This window comes from Neopelma chrysocephalum, unplaced genomic scaffold (assembly GCF_003984885.1).
Source record: "Neopelma chrysocephalum unplaced genomic scaffold, ASM398488v2 Primary Assembly neopelma1_42b, whole genome shotgun sequence".
Lineage (NCBI taxonomy): Eukaryota > Metazoa > Chordata > Aves > Passeriformes > Pipridae > Neopelma > Neopelma chrysocephalum.
The window spans coordinates 6,372,443-6,386,692 of NW_020897701.1; positions in this window are offsets into that span (position 1 = coordinate 6,372,443).

Sequence of the window (14,250 nt, forward strand, 5' to 3'; positions counted from 1 at the left end):
CTCATGCAAATGCTAAAGTTGGTTTTGCCTTCTGTGCATTTTAAATCAGGATCAAAAAGGCACTGCCCCAGTAATTTTTCACTTTTCTGCTTTAACCTTGACGTCTATTGCCACCTTGGCCTCGGAGAACAGACTATCCACCCAGGAGAACTTTCTTTCAACCTTATTAACTTATCTAATGATACTTTCCCCTAATGAAGTCAGACTTGCTAAAAACAAATCCTAACTACAATCCAAATCCAAATCCAAGTCTCATGCTCTCTTAAGAGAATTCACATGGCTGTTGGCGGGGATTTGCAATGGGTGAGGAACACCTGCTTGGACTGTGTTTCTGTCCATTTTGGTAGATTATGTAAGGACTGAGTCTGCTACAGTCTGTGATGATGCACCCCTTACTTTTGCAGGGAATGAATCAGGATTACCTCTTTCCTTGATTTTTCCTTTAAGCCTAATCAGGAAGTCAAGCGAGATGAGTTTCAAACTGTTGGGTTTATCAGGCAAATAATGATAAATACTCTAAAGGCTTTTTTTCATAGCTAAACAGAAGGTATTTTGTAAGTATTTTACACTTTTTTCCACAATACTACTTTTTTTAGGTGGAGGTGGGTACTCTGATCTCAGATCTAGGCAATCAAAAGATTTCCCAAAGTGTTTAAACAATCTATCATCATATAAAGACATGCAGTAATTTGATAGGCACAAAATAACTTAAACAGATTATGAGACTATAAATCCTTAAACTACTGATATCAAAAGTAGATTTCTTTGTTATACAGAAAGTGTGGATAGAGACTGTGTGTGAAAAATAGCAAAACTGTTTTAAGGCAAGGAATAAAACATTCATCTGTTGTCCTCAAAGTCCACATTGAGGAAATGTGGTCTGGCATTAATTTTCTATAGACTGTGCTGCACCGGTTCCTTTCTGTGACTCCAAAGGAAAAGGAGACTTAATTTTTTTTGTTCCACACAACGCTGGTCTGGTTGTGTCAGGTGGTAACTAAACTGAGCTTATACCAATTAATTCCAATTGTAAGGACAGCAGGCAAGAAGCTGAGAGACTCACACTTTATGTTGACTGCTCATTCCCCATTAATCAGGGCTCAATATCAACATGTCAGCTGCTCCAGGACAGGCAGAAAAAGAAGTATACTCCATGCCTGCTCAGTGGAGAGCTCACCACCAAGTTGTGCTTGTAGCACATCTGATCTGTTCCAATTCCTTTCACCCCACAAAAATTTACAGTCAAACCCAGTACAACTTTAGGTAGGATAGCCTTCTGCAAGCTGCGTCTGCAGAAAATAAATTAGCAGCAATATATCCTTTGCCTCAAAGGACTGCACTGAGTCTTCATTAGTCTAGTTTGTAGAGTGTTAGAGATCACTGAAAAGGAGTTCTGCACAAGTGCAAGGCATTACAGCATTACATACTGCAAAACCTTGTAGAGTTACAATTTTTTGTGGTAGCCTGGGGATTGTCATGGTCAGAATCAACTATGTCACACTGTAGTTTTGGTTACTAAGTAAAATAAATAGATCAAATGATTTGATATTAGCAAGGTACATAAGAGTTACAATGCCATTTTGTTCACTCTTTACTTGCTGTATCCTTTCTTCTGCTGTCCTCATTCAGGCCTTTCAGGCTGCAAAGGACTTTGGGGAGCCATCCACCCAGCCCATCCTCCCACACAAAGCAGTCCCAAGTCTGAATTCACATCACATTGCCCAAGGCTTTCTCGGACTTGGTCTCCTCCAAGAACGGAGACCCTATGGCATCTCTGGTCCAATGCTTGGCTGTCATAGTAAAATTCATTTTTCTGTGTCAAATAGAAACCTTTCCACTTTCAATTTAAGCCCACTGTCTGTCTTCCTCTTGTCATGTACTTCCTTAAGGAGGCTGGTGGCACTTCCTCAGTAGCTTCCTTGTAGGCACTGGCTGCTAGGGATCCTCCAGGCTACCTCTATTCCAGGCTGAACACACTCAAGTCCCTTGAGAGAACACACTCTTAGGCTTCCTGCCCCAATGCCCCGACCATGCTGGTGGCCCTCAGCTGAACTTGCTCTAGTCTATTAACATCTTTCTGTCTTGAAGCCCCAAAGCAGGACACAGGAGTCCAGATGTAGTCTAATGGGTGCTAACTAAGGTTTTCTTTTTCAATATTCAACTCAAAAGCAATCTAACATTTCCAACATTGATGATCCCTAGTTTCAAAGAGAAAATCACAGAGATCAACTGCAAAAATTCCCACTGAAATAGTTTAAAATATTTCAGCCCTTCAGTGAACTTACCCCTGGAAAACAGTTTCAAACTCAATAGGCTGAATTTCAGAAGATTGTTTGGATTTAATAATTTTTTTTTTTAAAGAGAACCAAACCTTGCTCTAAAGCCTCCTTATTTCTCTGTACACATGAGCACTTATGCACCATGACAGCTATGCTGCTTTTAACCACTTTGCCAAGTTCACCAGCTAGAAGCACCTCTTCCTGTCCTGATCCTTGAGCAGCATTAATCAGTCGCCATTTCTCATATCCTGTCTGATTTATGGTTTTCCTCCAGGGCAAAGACTTCAACAATTGACTTTGGGTTTGGACCTACAATCTGACATATGTTAAACATTACCAAATTTTCAGGTGTCATGGGGTGCAAACAATTACTTTTTTGGATCCATGACTGAAGCTATTTTTAATAAGACTTTGTTTGATTTCTCAGCATTTTGGACTATTTGCTTTCATTACACTTGTAATGCATGTCTGGCAACTGCACTCGCCTTCCCGTATATGACAGGAAAATTACAAATGTTTTGATCATACAAAATGATTTATAAATCTGTTAATTAGTACCATGGATCACTTATTTTAGTCCTAAGGCTTAGCTGAGCTGTATATTGGCATAGTGAACAAAGGGAAAAAATATCTGAAAATAGTAGTTATGTTAATTATTCAGTTTTAATATAAGCTGAAATTAAACCCTTGTCTGTTCCCTTGACATAATTTTCAGACTAATCAGGATGGGGCACAGTTGTGAGTTGGAAGAAATTGTAAATACTTAACCGTCATTGATTTCAAGTGGTGTTAGGTACCTTTTACCTTACTCAGGTTCAGCCTGAGCCTTCTTGCTCAGTACCTCAGAGTATCTTTTAGTTACGTAGATCCATTTATAGAAGTCATTTCAAATGGCAAGGATAGCAAAGATTTACAATAACACGTTGTCATGCTGATACATCTAGACGGCAGCCCCTTTCCCTTGCTGAATTACAAAAGCACATTAAAATTTCCTGCCATTTAAAAATAATCATTAGGAGGAATTAAAGACAATATTCTTACTATCCAGAGACTCTGTCTCTGTCTTCCCCCTGACATGTCTGGGCTTCAGTACAGCAGTTTTCTTCTTCTGTGCCAGACTGCCTGGGTGTCAGCAGAGAAAACATTTGCTAGTTCTGCTTTCATTTTTTATATCCAATATCTTCCGAAAAGATCACCCTCCTCAGCAGCCTGGTTGGCAGCTGAATCAATCACTTTAGCCAAGGCAAATATTGTGTTCTACCTTAATGCATCCTCAAAAAAATTCAATCTTGAAAATCTTGAATTAAGTTTTGGAAGAACTGAATCAATTCTCCTAACTTTTTTTTTTTTTCCCTTGAGCAAAGAGGGTGAAACACAAGAAATGAGGAAAAGGCTGGGAACTTCAACTCAAAAGTCTTAAGTTTAGCAAAGAATCAATCTCTTCTGAAAGAATCTTCTATCAGGAACACTTGGCAACAGTAGGCAGAACAGGTTATTTACTCTATCTATGCGAAATGAAACAGAGGAGCAGAAAACTGCCTATTTAATCTATTTGCATGGTGGTGCTTTTTTCTTCAAATGCTGTGTCTTTCCTTCTCCTGAATCCTCAATACCTGTAGTATTTGAAGAAATCAATTTTTCTTTCACAAGTTAATTTCATATATGGCTGATACTGAAATGTAATCATAAAAAATCATTTTCTCATGTGCTTAGTGTCTTGTGAGTAGAAACTGGCTATGGACCAGGCAGTTTAAAAGTAGTCCAGTTTAAAAGGCAGGCACATCTATCTACTACTGTTAACAGGAATGTCAAGAGAAAGATTCTTTAGTACCATTTGAAACCGTCTAATTTATTTCCTAAATGCTAGGAACTGGTGATGAATTTTGATCATCAAAAAGCAATTTGGCATGCCACATAGTGTATTCTATTGCTTTACTAGGGACACACCTGGAAAGCACATTTTCCCATAAGATTTAAAAAAATAAAATAGCATGATGCATAGGTAATGCTTTGTTTAACAGTAGTTTCATAGACTATATAACGTTTAAAATATTAATGACATTTCTATAGACACATGAAGGAAAAGCATATTGATAATGCTTAGTATTACCCTCCAAATGAAACCACTTTATCCATCAGCATTGCAAGTTTTTCTTAAAGCTGCGAGTGGTAGCAATGGGCTTTGAACATTCAAGAATAAGTTACCTAATCTGGCATTTGTACAAATAGAGATTACACAGTCAAGACAAAGAATATGTCAATCATAACACTGGAAATATGGCAAGTTTACTTTTTAATTCACTGCACATGGAACCTCTTTACAGTGTGTTTCATATCATTGCTTCTCATCCCAATTATCAAAAATCTTTCTTTCCCTATTCACTATAAGCATGAACAATATAAGCAAAACTGCAGGTGGTTGCCAAAGAACTTACATCACTGGATATCAGTTCATAGTTTCAAAATTAATATTTACTTTGGCTTGCCTTAAGCTTTTTTTAAAATTATTTTCTCCCTGACCATTTAAGACAGAGTAGTACAGAGTCAACTCAAGACAGCATGTAATGCTGGTCTTAAACTACAATAGAAAAAAGAGAACCCTATCAATGCTAATTAGGTTTGCCTTGTAAAGAGCTTTCAGGTTTATTTTTGTTTTGTGTTTTGCCCCTTCCTCTCCTCTTTCTCCCATATCAATTCGTCAAGCTCTTATGGTGCAGCTGGTTGTCAGCTTCAGCTACATATTAAGAAGTTAAGCTAAAGAAAACTCCTTGACTGACAATTACAAGGTGATTTTAAGGTGAGTAGATTTCATTTGTTTGCTTATATGTGTGGGAAAACAATAAACAGAATGGGAGTACAACATAAACATTTATCTGGATCTCTCTAAATGAAAAATGTTGTGATTTTTTACTTCCATTTTTGAATTCCATAATCCACTGGACAGTCACAGTATTCAGAAATTATTAGTGACATCAACATGTTACTGTAATAATTTTGTGACTTCCAGAAAACTGTTTATTTTCTTATTTCTAAAGCAATTAGACTACCAATTTAGCGACTTTGAATGTATCTGCCACCTCCTAAGCCACCAATGTAGCATTAAAACCAACAAATTCCCTTTTCCCCAAATTTCCCTTAAATAGGTCTATTCATTGGATACTATTGGTGTAAATCTCCTCAGAGCAGGTGAAATATCAAGTGAAATCACAGACAGCACTGGAAAAAAGCAGGTAGAGTTATACACAGCATATGTCAGACATCCGACTAATTTGGATAATGTCTTTCGGTCATATTGCTGCTGTGTGCTGGCACAAAGAAAGCATCTCTTCCTGCATCATCACCAGAAATACTGTATTTAGTCATTAACCCTTTGCTTATTAGGTGGCATTTCCTGATGAGGGAGTGTTAATGGCTCTCACATTAACACATACAGTGAGCACCCAAGAGTGATGGGAAAAGAAAGGGTTAAAATTAGTTTCTTCATGCATATGGTTCCTGTCTCAGCTGTGAGATCAGCTATAGGTCCCCAGCCAAAGATAACAGCTAAAATACAACAGATGCTGGTGCTTCCAAGACGAAGTGAAGTATTTCCTTTCATCCTCACTAGTCACTGATAATGTCCCAATTCTCCATTCACTGGAAATGTCAAGGGCACGAGCAGGTTATTACAACCTGAAATGAATGGGCTGTTCAAATTGAGCCCGTGCCTGTGCACAGTGTGAAGTTTCTCTAGTCCTAAGAGATTAAAACTCATTGGGGAAGACAATGCTGCAGTTGCAAAGGTGATCATTGGATGCTGAAAGCTGGGGTCCCTTCTAGTAGGGGACAAAAGGGGAAGAGGGAGTTGGCTGTCATCATCCAGGTCTTCTTGACAGAGCCATCAGTGAGGAGCTGATGAGCAAATACTTCCTCCCTGTGGCTATCTCAAGTCTGTCCTGGCCCCTCGCTTTTTCAGCCCAGTCAAAGCAAAAATATTGGATTAAGTAGTCACACTGTGTGGATATTAATACTGCATGAGGAACTGAAGTAGCTTCTCCAATTTTGCACTTTCCTAAGCATTTCCAACATTTTATAGCACTACCTAGCACATTCATACAGAGCATTTTTACAGCCATTTGAATACATCTTAACCCGTAGGGTTGTGTGTTTCTGTGTTTTAAGACACAATCACAAAATGTTGATGCATCTCGAATCTAGTCTACATGTAACATTTTTCAAGTGAAGTTAATGAGTTTGGGAATCTATTAGTCAATTAGGTAATTATACCGGCAATCAAGTAGCTCTGCACAGGTATAGACGAAATAACTTTACAAGATATAGGTACTGACACTAGCAGCAAATTCTTGCTCCTGTACAAAATTAAAAGCCTAATATTGAGTATGTATGCATAAATATATTCATACATCAGGGGAGCTGGGATATACATAGCTACACAAATTTGGAGAGTGACTTTTTTGCTGCTTTCCTGCACAGATGTTTGTGTAAACCCAGCAAGTTCTTTTTCCTTTCCCCTCCCAACAAAACGAACCACATCAAACCTAGTAACATTGCTACACCATTACAGGAAAAAAAAACCAAAAAACCAAAAAAAGAATTCAAGTGCAAGATGATCTATGGTAAATGAGGATAGAATCGGTACGTGCATTTCTGTAGTAACAATATCCTGGGAAAATGCAGTTTCCAGTTATGCTTGTGCATACATGGTCCTGTGCAGGGCTAAGAGTTGGACTCAATGATCCTTGTCGGTCCCTTCCAACTCAGCATATCCCATGATTCTGTGTTTCTGTGATACAGAGCGGCAATGCCAAGAATCAAGGTGGCATAAGAACACTGAAGTAAATAATGTTTCAGTAAAAGTCATTTAAAGACAAAAAGGAGACTATAAAAAAACAAGTTAAAACTAGCAGGTTGTGGTGCCTATTTTCCTTGTATCAATAACAGTGTATTTTTAGAAGAAATTTAGAAGATTATAAAACTTAGATTTAAGCTGAAAGTGTCTTCCATTCTGAAATTGCCTTGCCAAAAAGCCACAGAGTTGCAATGGCAATATGCACAATTCTGGATTTCTCAATGCCATCTGGCCATGGGTTTTGTATGCATCTCAAATTCTGTTTCTGTAAAGCATCCATCTCGATTGCTAACCCAAACTAACAGAAATATTGTATGTCCAGATAAACAAACAAACAAAAAAGTAATACCATTAAAAGTAACTTTTAAAACAAATAAACAAAATCAGGAAAATCTTAAACTTCACTAAAAATTAAGAAAATCTTAAATGTAATCTATTAGTAAGAGAGGGTTGTGTGAGCTATAGCTCAAGGTGGATCTGTATGGATATTCATTGTCCTTATCCTTTCATTGGGATTACCTGTGTAACTATCTACTTTAGTAACCAATGCCCAAAGACCACCATTGTGAGTGGAAAAACATTCATTCAGCCTTAAAACTCTTGCAGACATTTGTTTTTCCAAGTAATGGACACATTTCTGCAAAAACTATCATCTTTCCATGGGAGAATACTGATAGCTCACTAGAAAGCATAACAAATGAAAATCTAGAAGTAAATCTATATTAGTAAAATATTATTGTTTATTCATATACATATATATGTAACTGTGCCTTGTGGAAGTTACCAACGACACTCCTCTCCAGAGTGGTCTGCATTCTCATGATACATCTGTTCTTCTCACCAGAAGAGAGGCCATGATTTATCATACATGTTGAAGTATGACCAAGAAATCCAGGTCATAGAGAAGGGAGCATGACATATCCAAAGTACACTTGTTCACTTAGAATTGGGCATTGTTTCAGAAAAGCCTATTAGTGAAAATACAAAATATTCTTGTGTTTATTACTGTATTTTCTCTTTTGGAAATAAAATGTCAAACTTCATTTTTTTGGACAGTTTGAATTACTTTTTATGGTTCTAGTTTGACTGTGTGGGAGGCCACAATATGTGAGCTGAAGGAATTTTTGATTCAGAAGAGTAGAATTTCACCTTTCAGGAAAAGATTACCTTTTAAGTTACTCTTTAGAAATTAATCTGTAGGGCAGGAAATCTGCCTTGAAACTTAGAATTTCTTAAAAGAATATCAAAATAAAAGGAGAAGGACAGGAAATAAATACAAGCAAATATTAATGCCAAAGGCTAAATATAATATCAAAAGCAAATAAGGTCAGAAAGAGGAGTTTATTTCACTCAATATTTAAGCCAGCATCTAGAAAAGAAGTTGCAAGCAATTATGTTTACAAAAACGTACTTTAAAGGAAAATCTCTATTTGAATAGCTGCACTGAGGTTTACCTGAATCTGTTAGGGGAAACTAAGCTCTAAATTACAAAATTGAGCTACCTTTTCTGATTAATTATAGCTAAGATGACCAATAACATAAAATTCAAGTTATTTTTTTTTTAATCCTTTATTGGTGCAAGGCAAAATAACATCCGTGAAGCTACAACAATTCTGTAAGAGACCACGCAAGCTCTTATATGCCATATATCATTACTGTGCCACTACAGCACATTTTGTTGATAGTATCCAGATATGAGAAAAGGAAGAGTATTCAGTAATTGCTCTGTGACAGTGACATGGCATTTTGCTTTCTAATGGACTGAGGACAGCTGAGGAGGCTAAACTCCTGCAAATCCAGAGTTGTCCCCTGAAGTGGCAGGCATTTCAGAGTGAAAGGAACATTGAACCGTCTTTTCAGCTATTCTGTAAATAAGTATTAGCTACTGATCAAACACTTATCCAATACTTGTATGAGAATATTGAATTGCCTTACTTCCTTGCAAACACCAAATGCAGTAATACCTAATACTTCATCAGTGGCAATCACTGACAGGCAAAATGCAGTGTCTTAAGCACAAAGCATCCTTTCCATGTTCCCAGTGACATCTCCTCTTTCCCCTGTGAGTGCCAGATGGCTAGTATTTGGATCTCAGAGTTCCATTAGGCCCACTGAACATATTCAAAAGTGCTTCTTGCTACCTTACGGAAATATCAAGTAAGATCATCTCTTTTCAAAACCTGGAAGAACAATTGTAGCTGTTCTAAATTTATTTTTCATAGAAGTCTGTTGTGGCAGAGAGAGATGGACCATCTTCCCCCTCTTTTTTTTTTTTAAACAACATGTGTTAAAGGTATTATTTCATAAAATATATGTTTATTATGCAGTTATCTCAGCCTGAAGGCTTATGGCTTTCCAGCATGTATAAAACTGTACATAACTATAATCCATAGAGACTCTGGGTTTATTTAAGTCTCTTGACTCTCAGCAAAACCACCAAAATAGCATAAGTAAATGGAAGGCTTCTTGAACACAAAAATCTTAAAAATAAACAAACACATCTTGTAAGTATGCACAGACCAGCACTATTGTCTAATTTAAAGTTCCAAAGCTTGCTATCTCTATGCAGAAACTGGTAAGAGTTATTCACATAGTTGTAAACTTACTAGTTTCAGCCATGCTTTCCAAATAAATCATGTAACCATATAAAGATACTTTAATAGCCAGATGTACTTTGGTTCTTCAATCATCTGAGGTAGTAAGAAACATCTGGTAAGGAACCTGTCCAGAGAAGTACAATTTGCCTCCCCATAACAAACATGCGTACACATACGCACAAGAAGATACCTTCCAGCCTCAAATATGCAGGTCTACCTCTAAATATTACATCTGCTCATGTTTAATGACTCTCTGTGGCTCAATATTTAACTATTTTAGCATTTAGTCATATGGACAAGTGCATGTGCTTTTGTATTCAGCAAACTACCACTAGGAATAAATGATAAAGAATGATATTCTTTACTGATTGTATCTCAACCAAACACTCCGTCAAGGAACCAAAACAGATGTCAACTTCTGAATCTCAGGAGGTGGATGCAGGGGGAACCTGCTGCAAAAGCCAAATAGGTTTTCACACTTAACATTTACCCAAGGAGCTTCAATGCTCCCTTTGTTGAAGCTGATGCACAAAGAGAGTTAAGTGCTGTTTTTGCAAGAATAAATCTATTGCATCCAGTTTTAGTTCTCTGTGCAAACCATTAGTGTTTTCCCATGAAATTGAGAATGTAACTCAAAAAAAATTGGAATGTTTTTGGAAAATCTGGCAGTCTTCTGAAAATGGATTTGGCAGCTTGGAAAACACTATATCACTTCATCACGGATGAAAAAAATGAGAGGTAATCACTGATATCTAATTTATCCAGACTAATTTTCACCACTATAAGGATTCCAGTCTTCTTCAGAAAAATCATTGAGTCTTGAACATTAGCAGTATCACAACGGCATTAACAAGCAAAAGCATTACTATATGAGTGGCAGAAAATTGTTTCTAGTGACAGAAGTGACTTCAATTTGTGGGTTTATTACTGTAAGAGATAATTTATCTCATGGCCTTTTATTTATAGGAATTTTTATTTTATTCACTTGAAGTGTGATAGGGTGGTTTCTGTTTTTTTGTTGAAGAAAGGATTGATATGCTTGCAGTATTTCCTTTATTTGCATATATCACACTGATGCAGCTCTGTTCAGATCTTTATGAATAAACACTTGTTTTCCAAAGAATATGCAGTATAATACTCGGTTTACTGCCAAGCTGCTAATTACAGGCAACTATTAGGAATCCCAGACACACAATGATAAAAATTTATTTTAATTTTTCAAAAGAAGTTTTCTCTGTTACTGAGACTTAGCAGAGAGATATTTCCTGTTGAAATTAATGTTAAAAGGTTGAAAGCAAAGACTGTGGCCCTTAATAAATCATCATCATCCTCATGGCTAGGCTTCGCGAACGAAGATTTGGGAAGGGCTCTACCCACGTTTGTTGCAAGCGTGTTGGTGGCTGAAAAGGCCAATACGAGATAGGCACGTCCGGTTGCAAAAGACACAGCAGAAAGACTCCTTAGATGGTATATTCTGCAACGCTCGATTCTTTCTGCGTTGTCTTTTCTCCTCAAGGGTGATCCTGCGTGCTTTCTCAAAAGCATCAGCAGCGTTATAGATGGTCTGTCTCCAGACCTCCCGATTGGAGGCCAGAGCAGACCAGTTATGGTTGTCAATGTGGCCAAGGCTGAGATGTTATTTCAGGGAGTCCTTGTATCTTTTCTTTGGGGCTCCTCTCCTGCGGCAGCCAGTGGCAAGTTCACACTAGTAAATTGTGCAGTAGGATGACTAGACCAGATGATTCAAAAGCTATGATGCAAATCTTATTTTTAGAAGGAGTATTAGAGAAGCTAAACCATGAGAATGGAGCCAAGTGATTTTTAGTAGTTATTTTATAGTTCAAGTAATAATAATGAAGACTCTTTCTTACTGCAAAGTAAACTAAGGGAAGCACTTCTAAACACTTTGCATGTTTTCCTCCACTCATGCAGTAGTTACTATCATACTGCCACTGGATATCCAAGTTTAATATAGAATAGACAAAACTTCATGAAAATCAACTCAAGTAGTCAACCAATGTTTGTAAGGGTAAAATTTTACCAGTATGGTAAAAGCAGATTATAGGTAACATTTAGATAAAAGCAACAACAAAAATGAAAAATATGAGCACAGTTCTTATCTAAAAATCATAAAGAACTGTCCAAAATCAGTAAGTCATAATCTCGCAGATGGCAGCACAGCCCCTTTGGCTCCTCAGCCAAGCTTATAAACATGTTTCAGACAGCTAGCATACGTCACCTTATCTGATAAGGTAATTCCTTTTCTAGACAAATGAAGCACAGAAAATCTAATCCACTGGACTTCACTTAAGCATTTGATATGGTGCCATATGGGAAGTTACTAATTCAGCTGTGAAAAGTGGAGATTAGCACCAGAACTGTAAAGAAATAGTGGACATGACTACTAATTGTTGGGGAGTACTGAAATTATGAGTCTGAAAGGTTACCAGTGTAACTCCTCAAGAGTTCAGTCTTGGAGCTGGTTATTTTCATTTAGTGACATTTTCACAAACAGGAATAATTTGTTAGTCAGTCTGTCAGCAACATAACTGCAGTGTAGGGTGGAAATATCCTACAGGGAAAAAAAAAGTGATCTTAGGGATAGACATCATACCAAAAAAAAATTAAAAATAAAAAAAATTGCAAAATAATCAGAAAATCGGGAACAGGATTACTAGATTTTTACTATGACAGCTCCACAATGATCTGGCTATATTTTCCAAAGATGGGGTGACTCTCACATGTTTATATCATCTAACCCTCTATGTACCTTGAGGATTTTCCAGCAGGGAAAAATATTTTTATTTGGGTAAAAGAAACTAGCAAGGCCTCTTTTGGAAGACTGTGTACACTTACAGCCAGCCACACTCCTAAAAAATGTATTTAAACCATAAGAGAGCTACCAGAACAAATAAGAGAGTTAGGATGTTAGAAACACAGGGGTGTTTATTCAGCCTCTTTACAAAAAAAAAAATTTAGAGGGACTTCAATTTTCTTCTGCAAGCAGTCAGAGTCATTAGCCCTAGCAGGGGAGAAAAGCTTTCCAGGACCCTCATAGCAAAGGCACAAATAACTGAAAACAATCCTCTCCCAATGTATATTCGTCTCTCTCTCACTTGAACACCTCTCCACCAGCTCCCCAGGCTGGCTCTGTGCTGGCACACCCAGCCTCACCCAGCTGAAACAGCCAAAGGGGTGCAAAGAGGGCCTCAGCTCTTCACATCACCCACAGGCTACTAATTGATACAAATGGCTTTCCAAAGACAGGGACACGCATTCACAGACCCCCTGCAGAATAGGCTCCTGAAGAAGCTGACACCTTGTATTTACCTGCGCCTTTGTAATCATGGAGGCAAAAATGCCCCATGCACAGGAACATCTTTCACTAGATCAGGTTGCTCAGGGCCCCATTCAACATGACCTTGAACACTTTCAGGGATTCACCACTTCTTTGGACAACCTGTTCCAACATCTCACCATCCTCATCATAAAAAAAACCCAAACAAAAAAGCCTATGCAAGAGCTGGTTTCAAAACAACAAGCAGCTGCAAGTCAACTACAGCACAGTAAAGAATCCAGACTGGCAGCCTCTCCTGTAGCATAATAATGCCATGCTTGTGCATAACTTATTCCTATACCAAGGGAAAAAGCTTTTGCAGCTCCAGGATTTTTTACGTAGACATGCAATAAGGAAGATCACTAAAGAATATGTTCAGTCATAGGCTAGTTAAGATGGAAGAAATGATTGTAAAATCATACTCGGGTCACCCAATGATTTTGTGGAGCATCTGAGTGCCATTAGGTTGGCTTCTTTGACTCTAATTATATTGCCAGCCAAGTGGTTTCTCCATAACCTGCATTAATATAGTTATTTTGCCAGATAATTGTTACAAACCAGACTCAGAGTATCAAAACATGACAATTGGTCTACTTTTTTGCTCATTATAGCACCCTATTACTGACAACAACATAAAAGCAAATGATGATGAAGTATCATGCCCTTATTATTTTCATTACCACTGAGCCCTGGAGCCCCATCACTAGAGAAGACCCCACTGTGCAAAGCATTCTACTGGCAGAGTAAAAATGGCTCTGGACAGAACACAGTGCTCTGTAGAAAACCAGAGAGAGCAGTTAAACAATAACTTATATTGGGATGAAGCAGACACAAAGACAGAGGCAAACTATAAAGAAAAGAATAAGCAAGAAAGAGGCTCTGGAAAGAAAGAGATGCCCTACTGAAAGGAAAACAGAAGAGCTGGTGTAGAAGGGGACTAACAGAAACCCAGAGGTAGCACCTGCTAAGACTCAGGAACATTCCTAATTTTGTCTATTAGTCCTAAATACTTTGCAGTTACTAGTTTAGTTCTACTGCTGGTACTGTGAGAACAGTCACAGAAAGTTCCTTATATTTTGGGGTGAGCAGTCCTGCTCTGTGTGGAGGCCTATAGTGGCCTCTTCAGAGACGTACCTGCCAGTAGGACACAGTAACCAGTGTGACTAACACCAATCACATGCAATTCCT